Below are 19,526 nucleotides of genomic sequence, written 5' to 3'. Positions count from 1 at the left end.
TATCTTTTCATCTTTCTTTTGAGTTGGTCCCTCTCTCGCTCTCTCTTTCTCTCTTGTGCGCACACACGTGCACAGGTGCCCAGGCGCACGCATACACGCGTGCGCGCACACACACACTCACACGCACACGCATACCTGTGCACACGCTCACACTCACATACACACACACACACACGCACACACACACACACGCACACGCACAAAGACACACAGACACATAGAGAGAACACCTTGGAAAAAAATGGTCTGCATTGACGCCACGCTTTCTCGACTTTCCCCGCCTCTCCCTGCACCCGTGTCAGGAGGGGCTTGAGGGGGAGACTGTAGGGGTCATTCACTCGGTCCTCGATCCACATCCTCCCCCCCAACCCCCTCCTCTCCCCACCCTACCCACCTGCCGTCCGGCTCTCGCAGGCCACTCTGCATGGCATGCTGCGACGTTGAGGAATGCGTTACTGTGCTTCTCTCTGTCCGACATCAGTCATACCTTCCGTCTCGATACGCCTCTTGTGTGTCTCATTCCTCAGGTCTTCACGGTTCCGTTCTTGGAGGGGAGAGAGCTTGTGCAACGGGCCATATCACTGAGACTCCTCTTGTCCCCGGACTCCCTCACTCACAGTCTTCCCCCGTTCTTAAACCGGCTCCGATCAGGTCCCAGTCAGACTCAAACCCCGTCTAGTTGAGCACTTGCCTCACCTGAGAGGCGAGACAGGGAATTTCCGCTCCTGTGAGGTCTGAGTCAGGTCCCAATCCCTTCCTGACCCGCGCCCTTTCCCAGTCGCCCACCCTGGCCTGCGGTGAAGACGACTGGGCGTCAACAGAGACTGAACCACTCTCTCAGTCCCCCAACCTGCCCGGGTTACCGTGCTGGGAGTGGGGGCGATCGAGCAGGGAGGGGAGAACAAAGAGCAGCCTTCACCCCAGGAGACCTCCTTGAAAGATAAAAACTAGTTTTATTTGTCACCTACACAGCGAAATGTCTCGACGGCATCAAATCAGATCAGCGAGGATTGCTTTGGGGGGAGCCCGCGAGGGTTGCCACGCGTCAGGCTCCTGCCCGTAACTCTCTAACCAGAACCTGTACTGTACACGTTTGGAATGTGGGAGGAAACCGGGGCAGCCCGAGGAATCTGGCGTGGAGAGACAGCGGCCGGAGTGCATTCCCGATCGGTGATCGCTGGCTCCAGAAACCCCATCGCCAGCTCGGTGCGCTGTAGGAGTGACAACAGGCTGTCTCCTCCGGAGGGTTGTTCGTGTCCCCAACACATTACCCCCCACCCACTCTGGAAACAAACCGTGGGGGGAGCCAGCTTAGGGGAGAAAGCAGCAAGTACTGAGATTTGTAGCCGCGTAGAAAGAAGATTCGAGTCCTCTCGCCCGCCTGCTGTGCCTCGGGAGGGTTTGAGGGTGCCAGGAAGGGTTGTGGTGTCTGTGAGCGCTCCGTCGTGTTCCTCGTTCCCTTCCAGATTACTCTGCCGGGGGAAAGAGACAAGCAGAGGGGTAATACAGAGCTCAGCGGCTCAGGCAGTGTCTGTGGAGGAGAGTGTACAGTCTCCACCCCTCAGTGACGGGTCTACTCCCTCCCTGCACCCCTCTGTTCCCATCTGCCCCTCACCCACATATACCCCTCCCACTAGGTCCCCTCAATCTGCCCCTCACCCCCACACACACCCTTCAATCTGCCCCTCACCCACACACACACCCCTCAATCTGCCCCTCACCCACACACACACCCCTCCCACTAGGTCCCCTCAATCTGCCCCTCACCCACACCCCCCCTCAATCTGCACCTCGCCCACACACACCCCTCACTCTGCCCCTCATCCACACACACCCCTCAATCTGCCCCTCACCCACACACACCCCTCAATCTGCCCCTCACCCCCACACACCCCTCTCAATCTGCCCCTCGCCCACACCCACCCCTCAATCTGCCCCTCGCCCACACCCACCCCCCTCAATCTACCCCTCGCCCACACACACACCCCTCAATCTGCCCCTCACCAACACACACCCCTCTCAATCTGCCCCTCGCCCACACCCACCCCTCAATCCTCCCCTCGCCCACACACACCCCCCTCAATCTGCCCCTCATCCACACACACCCCTCAATATGCCCCTCACCCCCACACACTCCTCTCAATCTGCCCCTCGCCCACACACACCCTCCTCAATCTACCCCTCGTCCACACCCCACACCCCCCTCAATCTACCCCTCGTCCACACCCCACACCCCCCTCAATCTACCCCTCGCCCACACACACCCCTCTCAATCTGCCCCTCGCCCACACACCCCCCCTCAATCTGCCCCTCGCCCACACAAACACCCCTCAATCTGCCCCTCACCCACACACACCCCCCTCAATCTGTCCCTCACCCACACACACCCCTCAATCTGCCCCTCATCCACACACACACCTCACTCTACCCCTTGCTCACACATACCCCCTCACCCACACAAACACCCCTCAATCTGCCCCTCGCCCACACACACCCTCCTCAATCTACCCCTCGCAAACACAAACACCCCTCAATCTGCCCCTCGCCCACACACACCCCTCTCAATCTACCCCTCACTCACACACACACACAGCCCTCACCCACACAAACACCCCTCAATCTGCCCCTCACCCACACACACCCCTCAATCTGCCCCTCACCCACACACCCCCCCCTCAATCTACCCCTCGCCCACACACACCCCTCTCAATCTGCGCCTCGCCCACATACACACCCCTCAATCTGCCCCTCGCTCACACAAACACCCCTCAATCTGCCCCTCGCCCACACAAACACCCCTCAATCTGCCTCTCACCCACACACACCCCTCAATCTGCCCCTCGCCCCCACACACACCCCTCAATCTGCCCCTCACCCACACACACCCCTCAATCTGCACCTCGCCCACACACACCCCTCAATCTGCCCCTCACCCACACACACCCCTCAATCTGTCCCTCACCCACACATTCACCCCTCAATCCGCCCCTCGCCCACGCACACCCCTCAATCTGCCCCTCGCCCACACAAACACCCCTCAATCTACCCCTCACCCACACACACCCCTCAATATGCCCCTCATCCACACAAACACCCCTTAATCTGCCCCTCGCCCACACACACCCCTCAGTCTGCCCCTCACCCATACACACACCCCTCAATCTGCCCCTCACTCCCACACACACCCCTCAATCTGCCCCTCACCCACACAAACACCCCTCAATCTGCCCCTCTACCACACACACCCCTCAATCTGCCCCTCACTCACACACACACCTCTCAATCTGCCCCTTGCCCACACAAACACCCCTCAACGTGCCCCTCACCCACACACACCCCTCAATCTGCCCCTCACCCCCACACACACCCCTCAATCTGCCCCCACCCACACAAACACCCCTCAATCTGCCCCTCTACCACACACACCCCTCAATCTGCCCCTCGCCCACACGCACACCTCAATCTCCCCCTCGCCAACACACCCCCCAATCTGCCCCTCACCCACACAAACACACCTCAATCTGCCCCTTGCCCACACACCCCCGTCAATCTGCCCCTTGCCCACACACACCCCTCAATCTGCCCCTCACCCACACAAACACCCCTAATCTGCCCCTCTACCACACACACCCCTCAATCTGCCCCTCGCCCACCAGCACACCTCAATCTCCCCCTCGCCAACACCCCCCCCAATCTGCCCCTCGCCCACACAAACACACCTCAATCTGCCCCTCACCCACACACCCCCCTCAATCTGCCCCTCGCCCACACACACCCCTCAATCTGCCCCTCACCCACACACCCCCCCGAATCTGCCCCTCACCCACACACCCTCCTCCCACTGCATCCCCTCAATCTGCCTCTCACCGACACACAACCCCCTCCCACTGGGTTCCGTCCATCTGCCCCTCACATGCGTACACACCCCTCCCACTGGGTTCCCTCCCCTTCTGTTCCCATCTGCCCTCCCCACACCCCTTATTCTGGTTCCGCACTCCACCTTCCTCTCGTTTCCGATCTCACCATCTGCAGCTCTCTGGATCGTAGCATATTGGACACAGATTCATGGTGGTGAATCTGTGGAATTCATTGCCGCTGGCAGCTCTTTAGGCCAAGTCATTGGGTGTATTTAAAACGGAGGTTGACAGGTTCCTGATTAGCCAAGGCTTCAAAGGTTACAGGGAAAAGACAGGAGAATGAGATTGAGAGGGATAATAAATCAGCCATGATAGAATGGTGGAGCAGACTCGATGGGCTGAATGGCCTGATTCTGCTCCTGTGTCTTATGGTCTTGCTGTTCCACCTTCCAAACTCTGAGATGTCCAGTGTCTCCCAGAAGCACTGCCTTGCACAGGTAGCTCTGTTTCATGACAGAGCCTGGAATTACCCTGGAGATCCGAGACCCACCGCTCGGAGCCTGGAATTACCCTGGCAAATCCGAGACCCACCGCTCGGAGCCTGGTGTTACCCTGGAGATCCGAGCCCCACCGCTCGGAGCCTGGAATTACCCTGGCGATCCGAGACCCACCACTCGGAGCCTGGAATTACCCTGGTGATCCGAGACTCACCGCTCAGAGCCTGGTGTTACCCTGGCGATCCGAGACCCACCGCTCGGAGCCTGGAATTACCCTGGCGATCCGAGACCCACTACTCGGAGCCTGGAATTACCCTGGCGATCCGAGACTCACCGCTCGGAGCCTGGAATTACCCTGGCGATCCGAGACTCACCGCTCGGAGCCTGGAATTACCCTGGCGATCCGAGCCCCACCGCTTGGAGCCTGGAATTACCCTGGCGATCCAAGACCCACCGCTCGGAGCCTGGTGTTACCCTGGCGATCCGAGACCCACCGCTCGGAGCCTGGTGTTACCCAAGAGATCCGAGTCCACTGCCCCTGTGCTTCAGGCAGTCTCATGGCAGCCTCCCTGGAACACAGAGGGAAGTCACAAATCAGCTCCCGGCGAGAGAAATGGTACCTGGCGCACAATGTCACAACACTCTACAGTACCAGCGACTTGGGTTCAATTCCCGCCACTGCCTGTAAGGAGATTTTTATGTCCTCCCCGTGACTGCGTGGGTTTCCTCTGGGTGCTCTGGTTTTCTCCCACGGTCCAAAGACGTACTGGACAGAAACAGTTGGAGATGGATGGAGTTGTTCAGAGACAAACGAGGACAAACAGTGAAGAACAGAGCTGGACAGAGACAGGTGGAGATGGATGGAGATGTTCAGAGAAAGATGGGGACAAACAGTGATGAACGGAGCTGGACAGAGATAGGTGGAGATGGATGGAGATATTCAGAGAAATATGGGGACAAACAATGAAGAACAGAGCTGGACAGAGACAGGTGGAGATGGATGGAGATGTTCAGAGAAAGATGGGGACAAACAGTGAAGAACAGAGCTGGACAGAGACAGGTGGAGATGGATGGAGATGTTCAGAGAAAGATGGGGACAAACAGTGAAGAACGGAGCTGGACAGAGACAGGTGAGATGGATGGAGATGTTCAGAGAAAGATGGGGACAAACAGTGATGAACGGAGCTGGACAGAGACAGGTGGAGATGGATGGAGATGTTCAGAGAAAGATGGGGACAAACAGTGATGAACGGAGCTGGACAGAGATAGGTGGAGATGGATGGAGATATTCAGAGAAATATGGGGACAAACAATGAAGAACAGAGCTGGACAGAGACAGGTGGAGATGGATGGAGATGTTCAGAGAAAGATGGGGACAAACAGTGAAGAACAGAGCTGGACAGAGACAGGTGGAGATGGATGGAGATGTTCAGAGAAAGATGGGGACAAACAGTGAAGAACGGAGCTGGACAGAGACAGGTGAGATGGATGGAGATGTTCAGAGAAAGATGGGGACAAACAGTGATGAACGGAGCTGGACAGAGACAGGTGGAATTGGAGATAGGCAGAGATAGGTGAAGATGGATGGAGACAAAGATGGACAGACACAGATGGAGATGGTCAGAAACTGATGGAGATTTACAGAGATGGTGTAGATAGTCAAATAGATGGAAACAGACAAAGATAGATGCTTCTGGACAGAAATGTTCAGAGATAGACGGAGACAAATGGAGTACGGAGATGGCCGGAGACAGATGGAGATGAACAGAGTTGTATAGAAATGGACAGAGACATACAGAGATGGACAGAGACGTACAGAGATGGATCAAGAATGACAGAGACAGACTGAGATGGATGGAGAAAGACGGAGATATTTGGAGATGGACAGAGGTGTGCGAAGATGGTCCGAGAGGTATGGAGATGGACAGAGACAGACAGATAATGGCTATGGAGATGTCAGTCCTGTGATACTGGGTCTGTGAAACCCCGCTCCACTGTGAAGTCTCCTGCCAGTGGAACTTGGGCCCTGGTGGTTGTGTCCAGGGGAGGAGGGTTTCCAGTGTCTGTGGGTAGACTGAACCAGATTCAGATGAAAATTTATTTATCACGTATACCGTGAAATGTGCCATTAGGGGTAACAATAAGCACACCTGAGAATGTGCTGGGGGCAGCCCACAGGTGCTGCCACATACTCTGGCCTCAACATAGTGAGGCCACACTGCTCAGCAAAATAACACAGATCACAGAAGATGTACAGATTAGAGTTAGGACACTGACACCTGTCAAATCGCAATAATTACGATCACCTTTGTGTTTTTTTTCTGCTTGGTTTCCTCTCTGGGAAAGGAGGACATGCCTGGCCTGTTAGACATGTCTTCCCCCTCAACAGTTAACAACTCTTACATCCTTCTCAGTTTCAGATTCATCAATCACATCGAAACGCGCAGTGAAATGGGCCATTTCTGTTAGCAACCAACACAGCTCGAGGGCGCGCGGGGGGCAGTCCGCAAGTGTGCCACACGTTCCGGCGCCCACGTAGCAATCCTACAATGCTTGGCAAAACAACACAAAACAACAACAGGGAAAACAAGCTGCCATTCCTCCCTCCACCCACACATCCGTGTACACACGCAGTCCTCCGAACCCCAGCACAGGCTGACTCTGGACTCCACGCTCCAGCGGACTTGCAGGTTGGCAGACAATGAGTTTCAGCCTGTCAGAAATATTACAGCCAAACAGAACTGCTCCTTGTAGGCACTGCGCAGCATGGCCGAGGGAAGTGAGGAGATTTCGACAAGTACAGTACTGCGCAAAAGTCTTAGGCACATAAAGTACTCACCCCTCCCCCTTTGGAAGTTGTCATGTTTTCTTGTTTCACAACATTGAATCACAGTGGAGTTAATTTGGCTTTTTTGACACTGATCAACAGAAAAAGACTCTTCCATGTCAAAGTGAAAACAGATCCCTACAAAGTGAATTAAATTAATTACAAATATAAAACACAAAATAATTGATTGCATAAGTATTCACCTCATTCAAGTCAGTATTTAGTAGACTCACCTTTGGCAGCAATTACAGCCTTGAGTCTGTGTGGATAGGTCTCTATCAGCTTTACACATCTGGACACTACAATTTTTCCCCATTCTTCTTTATAAAACTGGGACCGTGAGTGAACAGCCCGTTTCTAGTCCAGCTACAAATTCTCTGACTTGGCCACTCCAGGACATTAACTTTGTTGTTTTTAAGCCATTCCTGTGTGGCTTTGGCTTTATGCTTGGGGTCATTGTCTTGCTGGAAAACAAAATCTTCTCCCAAGTGGCAGTTCTCTTGCAGACTGCATCGGGTTTTCCTCCAGGAGTTCCCTGTATTTTGCTGCATTCATTTCACCCTCTACCTTCACAAGCCTTTCAGGGCCTGCTGCAGTGAAGCATCCCCACAACATGATACAGCTACCACCATGCTTCACGGTAGGGATGGTGTGTTTCTGATGGTGTTTTATGCCAAACATAGCATTTAGTCCGATGGCCAAAAAGCTCAATTTGGTTTCATCAGATTGTAGAACCTTCTTCCAGCTGACTTCGGATTTTCCCACTTGCCTTCTGGCAAACTCTAGCTGTGATTTCACGAGTTTTTTTTCAACAGTGGCTTTCTCTTTGCCACTCTTCCGTAAAGCTGTGACTGGTGAAACACCCAGAAAACAGCTGTTCTATGCACAGTCTCTCCCATCTCAGCCACTGAAGCTTGTAACTCCTCCAGAGTTGTCATGGGTCTCTTGATGGCCTCCCTCACTAGTCCACTTCTTGCACAGTCACTCACTTTTTGAGGACAGCCTGCTCTAGACAGATTTACAGCTGTATCAATTTCTTTCCATTTCTTGATGATTGACTTAACTGTACTCCAAGCGATATTCAGTGACTTGGAAATTTTCTTGTATCCATCTCCTGACCTGTGCTTTTCAATAACCTTTTTGTGGACTTGCTTAGAACATTCTTTGTCTTCATGGTGTAGTTTTTGCCAGGATACTGACTCACCAGCAGTTGGACCTTCCAGATTTACTACAGTCAATTGAAACAGCCTGACTGCACACAGTGATTTCCATTTGACTAATTATGTGACTTCTAAAACCAATTGGCTGCTCCAGTAATGATTTGGGGTGTCACATTATTTTGTTTATTATATTTGTAATTAATTTAGATCACTTTGCAGAGATCTATATTCACTTCGACACGAAAGAGTCTTTTTCTGTTGATCAATGCCAAAAAAGTCAAATTAAATCCACTGTGTCATTCACAGGGTCATTCCAATTCTCCTCTGAACCCAGCGTCTCTGCCACGTGCTACACCAGGGATGTCCCCTCACCCAGGGTCTCTCTGATCATACTCTGAACTCAGTGTCCCTCCCCCCCCCCACATCATTCACCAGGGATGTCCCCTCACCCAGGGTCTCTCTGATCATACTCTGAACTCAGTGTCCCTCCCCCACATCATTCACCGGGGATGTCCCCTCACCCAGGGTCTCTCTGATCATACTCTGAACTCAGTGTCCCTCCCCCACATCATTCACCGGGGATGTCCCCTCACCCAGGGTCTCTCTGAACTCAGTGTCTCCCCGTTTCTCTCACTAGTGAGATGCCTTCACCCTAACTCGCTCTGATCCTCCTCTGAACCCAGATTCTCCACCACATCACTCACCAGGAATGTTCACTCACACAGCATCTCAGTTCACGAAGTATAGTTCCTTAGGTGTTGCCCTCCCGTCGATGATTGGCATGCATGTTCAGGGATAGTGTTGGCTGGAGCCATGGAACAATGCCACAATTTGGGTGTGGTGTGGAATCGGGGGTGCTTGATCGGGGATAGACTGGAATGGTGCAGTGTGGAATCGGGGGTGTTTGATGTGGGGGATAGACTGGAATGGCGTAGTGTGGAATCAGAGGTATTTGATGGGGATAGACTGGAATGGCGTGGTGTGGAATCGGGGTATTTGAATGGGATAGACAGGAATGGTGTGGTGTGGAATCGGGGGTATTTGGTGGAGATATACTGGAATGGTGTGGTGTGGAATCGGAGGTATTTGATGGGGGATAGACTGGAATGGTGTGGTGTGGAATCGGGGGTATTTGATGGGGGATAGACTGGAATGGTGTGGTGTGGAATCAGGGGTATTTGATGGGGATGGACTGGAATGGTGTGGTGTGGAATCGGGGGTATTTGAAGGGGATGGACTGGAATGGTGTGGTGTGGAATCGGGGGTATTTGATGTCAGATAGACTGGAATGGTGTGGTGTGGAATCAGGGGTATTTGATGGGGGATAGACTGGAATGGTGCGGTGTGGAATCAGGGGTATTTGATGGGGGATAGACTGGAATGATGTGGTGTGGAATCAGGGGTATTTGATGGGGATAGACTGGATTGGTATGGTGTGGAATCAGGGGCATTTGATGGGGATGGACTGGAATGGTGTGGTGTAGAATCGGGGGTATTTGAAGGGGATGGACTGGAATGGTGCGGTATGGAATCGGGGGTATTTAATGGGGGATAGACTGGAAAGGTGTGGGGTGCAATCGGGGCTATTTGATGGGGATAGACTTGAATGGTGTGTGGAATCGGGGATATTTGATGGGGGGACAGACTGGAATGGTGTGGTGTGGAATCGGGGGTATTTGATAGGGGATGGACTGGAATGTTGTATTGTGGAATCGGGGGTATTTGATGGGGATAGACTGGAATGGTATGGTGTGTAATCGGGGGTATTTGATGGGGGATGGACTGGAATGGTGTGGTGTGGAATCGGGTGTATTTGATGGGGATAGACGGGAATGATGTGGTGTGGAATCAGGGGTATTTGATGGGGGATAGACTGGAATGGTGTGGTATGGAATCAGGGGTATTTGATGGGGGATAGACTGGAATGGTGTGGTGTGGAATCAGGGGTATTTGATGGGGATAGACTGGATTGGTATGGTGTGGAATCAGGGGCATTTGATGGGGATGGACTGGAATGGTGTGGTGTAGAATCGGGGGTATTTGATGGGGATAGACTGGAATGGTGTGGTGTGGAATCGGGAGTATTTGATGGGAATAGACTGGAATGGTGTGGTGTGGAATCAGGGGTATTTGATGGGGATAGACTGGAATGGTGTGGAGTGGAATCAGGGGTATTTGATGGGGGATGATAGACTGGAATGCTGTGGTGTGGAATCGGGGGTATTTGATGGGGATAGACTAGAATGGTGTGGTGCGGAATCGGGGGTACTTGATGGGGATAGACTGGAATGGTGTGGTGTGGAATCGGGGGTATTTGATGGGAATAGACTGGAATGGTATGGTGTGTAATCGGGGGTGTTTGATGGGGGATAGACTAAATGGTGTGGTGTGGAATCAGGTATATTTGATGGGGGGGAAAGACCGGAATGGTGTGGTGTGGAATTGGGGGTATTTGATGGGGATAGACTGGAATGGTGTGGTGTGGAATCGGGGTAATTGATGGGGGGATAGACTGGAATGGTGTGGTGTCGAATCAGGGGTATTTGATGCGGGGGTCATAGACTGGAATGGTGTGGTGTGGAATCGGGGGTATTTGATGGGGGCAGACTGGAATGGTGTGGTGTGGAATTGGGGGAATTAGATGGGGATAGACTGGATTGGTATGGTGTGTAATCAGGGGCGTTTGATGGGGGATAGACTGGAATGGTGTGGGGTGGAATCGGAGGTATTTGATGGGGGACGACTGGAATGGTGTCGTGTGGAATCGGGGGTATTTGATGTGGGATAGACTGGAGTGGTGTGGTGTGGAATTGGGGGTGTTTGATGGGGATAGACTGGAATGGTGTGGTGTGGAATCAGGGGTTTTTGATGGGGGATAGACTGGAATGGTGTGGTGTAGAATCAGGGGTATTTGATGGGGATAGACTGGATTGGTACGGTGTGGAATCAAGGGTATTTGATGGGGGATTGACTGGAACGGTGTTGTGTGAAATCGGGGGTATTTGATTGGGGATAGACGGTAATGGTGTGTGGATTCAGGGGTATTTAATGGGGGATAGACTGGAATAGTCTGGTGTGGAATCAGGGGTATTTGATTGGTGGGAAAGACTGGAATGGTGTGGTGTGGAATCGGGTGTATTTGATGGGGGTTAGACTGGAATGGTGTGGTGTGGAATCGGGGGTATTTGATGTGGGATAGACTGGAGTGGTGTGGTGAGGAATTGGGGGTGTTTGATGGGGATATACTGGAATGGTGTGGTGTGGAATCAGGGGTATATGATGGGGGATAGACTGGAATGTTGTATTGTGGAATCGGGGGTATTTGATGGGGATAGACTGGAAGGGTGTGGTGTGCAATCGGGGCTATTTGATGGGGATAGACTGGAATGGTGTGTGGAATCGGGGATATTTGATGGGGGGACAGACTGGAATGGTGTGGTGTGGAATCAGGGGTATTTGATGGGGGATAGACTGGAATGTTGTATTGTGGAATCGGGGGTATTTGATGGGGATAGACTGGAAGGGTGTGGTGTGCAATCGGGGCTATTTGATGGGGATAGACTGGAATGGTGTGTGGAATCGGGGATATTTGATGGGGGGATAGACTGGAATGGCGTAGTGTGGAATCAGAGGTATTTGATGGGGATAGACTGGAATGGCGTGGTGTGGAATCGGGGTATTTGAATGGGATAGACAGGAATGGTGTGGTGTGGAATCGGGGGTATTTGGTGGAGATATACTGGAATGGTGTGGTGTGGAATCGGAGGTATTTGATGGGGGATAGACTGGAATGGTGTGGTGTGGAATCGGGGGTATTTGATGGGGGATAGACTGGAATGGTGTGGTGTGGAATCAGGGGTATTTGATGGGGATAGACTGGAATGGTGTGGTGTGGAATCGGGGGTATTTGATGGGGATGGACTGGAATGGTGTGGTGTGGAATCGGGGGTATTTGATGTCAGATAGACTGGAATGGTGTGGTGTGGAATCAGGGGTATTTGATGGGGGATAGACTGGAATGGTGTGGTGTGGAATCAGGGGTATTTGATGGGGGATAGACTGGAATGGTGTGGTGTGGAATCAGGGGTATTTGATGGGGATAGACTGGATTGGTATGCTGTGGAATCAGGGGCATTTGATGGGGATGGACTGGAATGGTGTGGTGTAGAATCGGGGGTATTTGATGGGGATGGACTGGAATGGTGCGGTATGGAATCGGGGGTATTTAATGGGGGATAGACTGGAAAGGTGTGGGGTGCAATCGGGGCTATTTGATGGGGATAGACTTGAATGGTGTGTGGAATCGGGGATATTTGATGGGGGGACAGACTGGAATGGTGTGGTGTGGAATCGGGGGTATTTGATGGGGGATGGACTGGAATGTTGTATTGTGGAATCGGGGGTATTTGATGGGGATAGACTGGAATGGTGTGGTGTGTAATCGGGGGTATTTGATGGGGGATGGACTGGAATGGTGTGGTGTGGAATCGGGTTTATTTGATGGGGATAGACTGGAATGGTGTGGTGTGGAATCAGGGGTATTTGATGGGGGGATAGACTGGAATGGTGTGGTGTGGAATCAGGGGTATTTGATGGGGGGATAGACTGGAATGGTGTGGTGTGGAATCGGGGGTATTTGATGGGGATAGACTGGAATGGTGTGGTGTGGAATCAGGAGTATTTGATGGGGATAGACTGGAATGGTGTGGTGTAGAATCGGGGGTATTTGATGGGGATAGACTGGAATGGTGTGGTGTGGAATCGGGGGTATTTGATGGGAATAGACTGGAATGGTGTGGTGTGGAATCAGGGGTATTTGATGGGGATAGACTGGAATGGTGTGGAGTGGAATCAGGGGTATTTGATGGGGGATGATAGACTGGAATGCTGTGGTGTGGAATCGGGGGTATTTGATGGGGATAGACTGGAATGGTGTGGTGCGGAATTGGGGGTACTTCATGGGGATAGACAGGAATGGTGTGGTGTGGAATCGGGGGTATTTGATGGGAATAGACTGGAATGGTATGGTGTGTAATCGGGGGTATTTGATGGGGGATAGACTAAATGGTGTGGTGTGGAATCAGTTATATTTGATGGGGGGGAAGACCGGAATGGTGTGGTGTGGAATTGCGGGTATTTGATGGGGATAGACTGGAATGGTGTGGTGTGGAATCAGGGGTATTTGATGGGGGATAGACTGGAATGGTGTGGTGTGGAATCAGGGGTATTTGATGCAGGGGTCATAGACTGGAATGGTGTGGTGTGGAATCGGGGGTATTTGATGGGGGCAGACTGGAATGGTGTGGTGTGGAATTGGGGGTATTAGATGGGGATAGACTGGATTGGTATGGTGTGTAATCGGGGGCGTTTGATGGGGGATAGACTGGAATGGTGTGGTGTGGAATCGGGGTATTTGGGGGTATTTGATGGGGGACGACTGGAATGGTGTCGTGTGGAATCGGGGGTATTTGATGTGGGATAGACTGGAGTGGTGTGGTGTGGAATTGGGGGTGTTTGATGGGGATAGACTGGAATGGTGTGGTGTGGAATCAGGGGTTTTTGATGGGGGATAGACTGGAATGGTGTGGTGTGGAATCAGGGGTATTTGATGGGGATAGACTGGATTGGTACGGTGTGGAATCAAGGGTATTTGATGGGGGATTGACTGGAATGGTGTGGTGTGAAATCGGGGGTATTTGATGGGGATAGACTGGAATGGTGTGATGTGGAATCAGGGGTATTTGATGGGGGATAGACTGGAATAGTGTGGTGTGGAATCAGGGGTATTTGATGGGTGGGAAAGACTGGAATGGTGTGCTGTGGAATCGGGGGTATTTGATGTGGGATAGACTGGAATGGTGTGGTGTGGAATTGGGGGTGTTTGATGGGGGATATACTGGAATGGTGTGGTGTGGAATCAGGGGTATTTGATGGTGGGATAGACTGGAATGGTGTGGTGTGGAATCGGGGGTATTTGATGGGGATAGACTGGAATGGTGTGGTGTGCAATCGGGGGTATTTGATGGGGATAGACTGGAATGGTGTGTGGAATCGGGGATATTTGATGGGGGGACAGACTGGAATGGTGTGGTGTGGAATCGGGGGTATTTGAATGGGATAGACTGGAATGGTGTGGTGTGGAATCGGGGTATTTGATGGGGATAGACTGGAATGGTGTGGTGTGGAATCAGGGGTATTTGATGGGGATAGACTGGAATGGTGTGGTGTAGAATCGGGGGTATTTGATGGGGATAGACTGGAATGGTGTGGTGTGGAATCGGGGGTATTTGATGGGGATAGACTGGAATGGTGTGGAGTGGAATCAGGGGTATTTGATGGTGGGGTGATAGACTGGAATGGTGTGGTGTGGAATCGGGGGTATTTGATGGGGATAGACTGGAATGGTGTGGTGTGGAATCGGGGGTACTTGATGGGGATAGACTGGAATGGTGTGGTGTGGAATCGGGGGTGTTTGATGGGGATAGACTGGAATGGTGTGGTGTGGAATCGGGGGTATTTGATGGGAATAGACTGGAATGGTATGGTGTGTAATCGGGGGTGTTTGATGGGGGATAGACTGGAATGGTGTGGTGTGGAATCGGGGGTATTTGATGGGGGATGGACTGGAATGGTGTGGTGTGGAATTGGGGGTGTTTGATGGGGATAGACTGGAATGGTGTGGTGTGGAATCAGGGGTATTTGATGGGGGATAGACTAAATGGTGTGGTGTGGAATCAGGTATATTTGATGGGGGGGAAAGACCGGAATGGTGTGGTGTGGAATTGGGGGTATTTGATGGGGATAGACTGGAATGGTGTGGTGTGGAATCGGGGTAATTGATGGGGGGATAGACTGGAATGGTGTGGTGTCGAATCAGGGGTATTTGATGCGGGGGTCATAGACTGGAATGGTGTGGTGTGGAATCGGGGGTATTTGATGGGGGCAGACTGGAATGGTGTGGTGTGGAATCGGGGGTATTTGATGTGGGGATAGACTGGAGTGGTGTGGTGTGGAATTGGGGGTGTTTGATGGGGATAGACTGGAATGGTGTGGTGTGGAATCAGGGGTTTTTGATGGGGGATAGACTGGAATGGTGTGGTGTGGAATCAAGGGTATTTGATGGGGATAGACTGGATTGGTACGGTGTGGAATCAAGGGTATTTGATGGGGGATTGACTGGAATGGTGTTGTGTGAAATCGGGGGTATTTGATTGGGGATAGACTGTAATGGTGTGTGGATTCAGGGGTATTTAATGGGGGATAGACTGGAATAGTCTGGTGTGGAATCAGGGGTATTTGATTGGTGGGAAAGACTGGAATGGTGTGGTGTGGAATCAGCGATATTTGATGGGGGATAGACTGGAATAGTGTGGTGTGGAATTAGGGTATTTGATGGGGGATAGACTGGAATGGTGTGGTGTGGAATCGGGGGTATTTGATGGGGGATAGACTGGAATGGTGTGGTGTGGAATTGCGTGTATTTGATTGGGATAGACTGGAATGGTGTGGTTTTGAATCGGGGGTGCTTGATGGGGGATAGACTGGAATGGTGTGGTGTGGAATTGGGGGTATTTGATGGGGATAGACTGGAATGGTGTGGTGTGGAATCGGTTGTATTTCATCGGGATAGACTGGAATGGTATGGTGTGGAATCGGGTGCTTGATGGCGGATGGACTGGAATGGTGTGGTGTGGAATCGGGGGTGTTTGATGGGGATAGACTGGAATGGTGCGGTGTGGAATCGGGGGTGTTTGATGCGGATGGACTGGAATGGTGTGGTGTGGAATCGGTGGTGGCTGATGGGGATAGACTGGAATTGTGTGGTGTGGAATCGGACGTATTTGATGGGGATAGACTGGAGTGATATGATGTGAAATCGGGGTATTTGATGGGGACAGACTGGAATGGTGTGGTGTGGAATCAGGGGTATTTGATGGGGGGGATAGACTGGAATGGTGTGGTGTGGAATCGGGGGTATTTGATGTGGATAGACTGGAATGGTGTGACGTGGAATAAGGGGTATTTGATGGGGGATAGACTGGAATGGTGTGGTGTGGAATCAGGGGTATTTGATGGGGGATAGACTGGAATGGTGTGGTGTGGAATCAGGGGTATTTGATGGGGATAGACTGGAATGGTGTGGTGTGGAATCAGGGGTATTTGATTGGGGGGATAGACTGGAATGGTGTGGTGTGGAATCAGGGATATTTGATGTGGATAGACTGGAATGGTGTAATGTGGAATAAGGGGTATTTGATGGGGGATAGACTGGAATGGTGTGGTGTGGAATCGGGGGTATTTGATGGGGATAGACTGGAATGGTGTGGTGTGGAATCGGGGGTATTTGATGGGGATAGACTGGAATGGTGTGGTGTGGAATCAGGGGTATTTGATGGGGGGGATAGACTGGAATGGTGTGGTGTGGAATCAGGGGTATTTGATGTGGATAGACTGGAATGGTGTAATGTGGAATAAGGGGTATTTGATGGGGGATAGACTGGAATGGTGTGGTGTGGAATCAGGGGTATTTGATGTGAGTAGACCGGAATTGTGTGGTGTGGAATCGGGGGTATTTGATGGGGATAGACTGGAATGGTGTGGTGTGGAATCAGTGGTATTTGATGGGGGATAGACTGGAATGGTGTGGTGTGGAATCAGTGCTATTTGATGTGGGGGAAAGACTGGAATGGTGTGGTGTGGAATCAGGGGTATTTGATGGGGATAGACTGGAATGGTCTGGTGTGGAAACGGGGTTATTTGATGGGGGATAGACTGGAATGGTGTGGTGTGGAATCGGGGGTATTTGATGGGGGATAGACTGGAATGGTGTGGTGTGGAATCAGGGGTATTTGATGGGGGATAGACTGGAATGGTGTGGTGTGGAATCAGGGCTATTTGATGTGGGGGATAGACTGGAATGGTGTGGTGTGGAATCAGGGGTATTTGATGGGGGATGGACTGGAATGGTGTGGTGTGGAATCAGGGGTATTTGATGGGGGATAGACTGGAATGGTGTGGTGTGGAATCAGTGCTATTTGATGTGGGGGATAGACTGGAATGGTGTGGTGTGGAATCAGGGGTATTTGATGGGGATAGACTGGAATGGTCTGGTGTGGAAACGGGGTTATTTGATGGGGGATAGACTGGAATGGTGTGGTGTGGAATCGGGGGTATTTGATGGGGATGGACTGGAATGGTGTGGTGTGGAATCGGGGGTATTTGATGTGAGATAGACTGGAGTGGTATGGTGTGGAATTGGGGGTATTTGATGGGGGATGGACTGGAATGGTGTGGTGTGGAATCAGGGGTATTTGATGGGGATAGACTGGAATGGTGTGGTGTGGAATCAGGGGTATTTGATGTGAGTAGACCGGAATTGTGTGGTGTGGAATCGGGGGTATTTGATGGGGATAGACTGGAATGGTGTGGTGTGGAATCAGGGGTATTTGATGGGGGATAGACTGGAATCATGTGGTGTGGAATCAGTGGTATTTGATGGTGGGGAAAGACTGGAATGGTGTGGTGTGGATTCGGGGGTATTTGATTGGGATAGACTGGAATGGTGTGGTGTCGAATTGCGTGTATTTGATTGGGATAGACTGGAATCGTGTGGTTTTGAATCGAGGGTGCTTGATGGGGGATAGACTGGAATGGTGTGGTGTGGAATTGGGGGTATTTGATGGGGATAGACTGGAATGGTGTGGTGTGGAATCGGTTGTATTTGATCGGGATAGACTGGAATGGTATGGTGTGGAATCGGGTGCTTGATGGCGGATGGACTGGAATGGTGTGGTGTGGAATCGGGGGTATTTGATGCGGATGGACTGGAATGGTGTGGTGTGGAATCGGGCGTATTTGATGGTGATAGACTGGAATGGTGTGGTGTGGAATCGGTGGTATTTCATCGGGATAGACTGGAATGGTGTGGTGTGGAATCGGACGTATTTGATGGGGATAGACTGGAGTGATATGATGTGAAATCGGGGTATTTGATGGGGATAGACTGGAATGGTGTGGTGTGGAATCAGGGGTATTTGATGGGGGATAGACTGGAATGGTGTGGTGTGGAATCAGGGGTATTTGATGTGGGATAGACTGGAATGGTGTGGTGTGGAATAAGGGGTATTTGATGGGGGATAGATTGGAATGGTGTGGTGTGGAATCAGGGGTATTTGATGGGGGATAGACTGGAATGGTGTGGTGTGAAATCAGGGGTATTTGATGGGGATAGACTGGAATGGTGTAATGTGGAATAAGGGGTATTTGATGGGGGATAGACTGGAATGGTGTGGTGTGGAATCAGGGGTATTTGATGTGAGTAGACCGGAATTGTGTGGTGTGGAATCGGGGGTATTTGATGGGGATAGACTGGAATGGTGTGGTGTGGAATCAGTGGTATTTGATGGGGGATAGACTGGAATGGTGTGGTGTGGAATCAGTGCTATTTGATGTGGGGGAAAGACTGGAATGGTGTGGTGTGGAATCAGGGGTATTTGATGGGGATAGACTGGAATGGTCTGGTGTGGAAACGGGGTTATTTGATGGGGGATAGACTGGAATGGTGTGGTGTGGAATCGGGGGTATTTGATGGGGGATGGACTGGAATGGTGTGGTGTGGAATCAGGGGTATTTGATGGGTGATAGACTGGAATGGTGTGGTGTGGAATCAGTGCTATTTGATGTGGGGGATAGACTGGAATGGTGTGGTGTGGAATCAGGGGTATTTGATGGGGATAGACTGGAATGGTCTGGTGTGGAAACGGGGTTATTTGATGGGGGATAGACTGGAATGGTGTGGTGTGGAATCGGGGGTATTTGATGGGGATGGACTGGAATGGTGTGGTGTGGAATCGGGGGTATTTGATGTGAGATAGACTGGAGTGGTATGGTGTGGAATTGGGGGTATTTGATGGGGGATGGACTGGAATGGTGTGGTGTGGAATCAGGGGTATTTGATGGGGATAGACTGGAATGGTGTGGTGTGGAATCAGGGGTATTTGATGTGAGTAGACCGGAATTGTGTGGTGTGGAATCGGGGGTATTTGATGGGGATAGACTGGAATGGTGTGGTGTGGAATCAGGGGTATTTGATGGGGGATAGACTGGAATCATGTGGTGTGGAATCAGTGGTATTTGATGGTGGGGAAAGACTGGAATGGTGTGGTGTGGATTCGGGGGTATTTGA

The 19,526-nt window shown here is 51.6% G+C and overlaps 1 protein-coding gene across 21 annotated transcripts in view; it reads left to right on the top strand.

Annotated features, from left to right (window-relative positions):
- The window catches only part of LOC134339799 (neurexin-2-like), a 1,323,723-nt gene that overhangs the window by 404,653 nt on the left and 899,544 nt on the right, over positions 1-19,526 (top strand). The gene's annotated exons all lie outside the window — the stretch shown is intronic.

Source organism: Mobula hypostoma, chromosome 30 (genome assembly GCF_963921235.1).
Source record: "Mobula hypostoma chromosome 30, sMobHyp1.1, whole genome shotgun sequence".
NCBI classification, from domain to species: Eukaryota; Metazoa; Chordata; class Chondrichthyes; order Myliobatiformes; family Myliobatidae; genus Mobula; species Mobula hypostoma.
The sequence above is the reverse complement of the archived record's forward strand: the minus strand, read 5'-3'. Positions and strand labels throughout refer to the sequence as shown.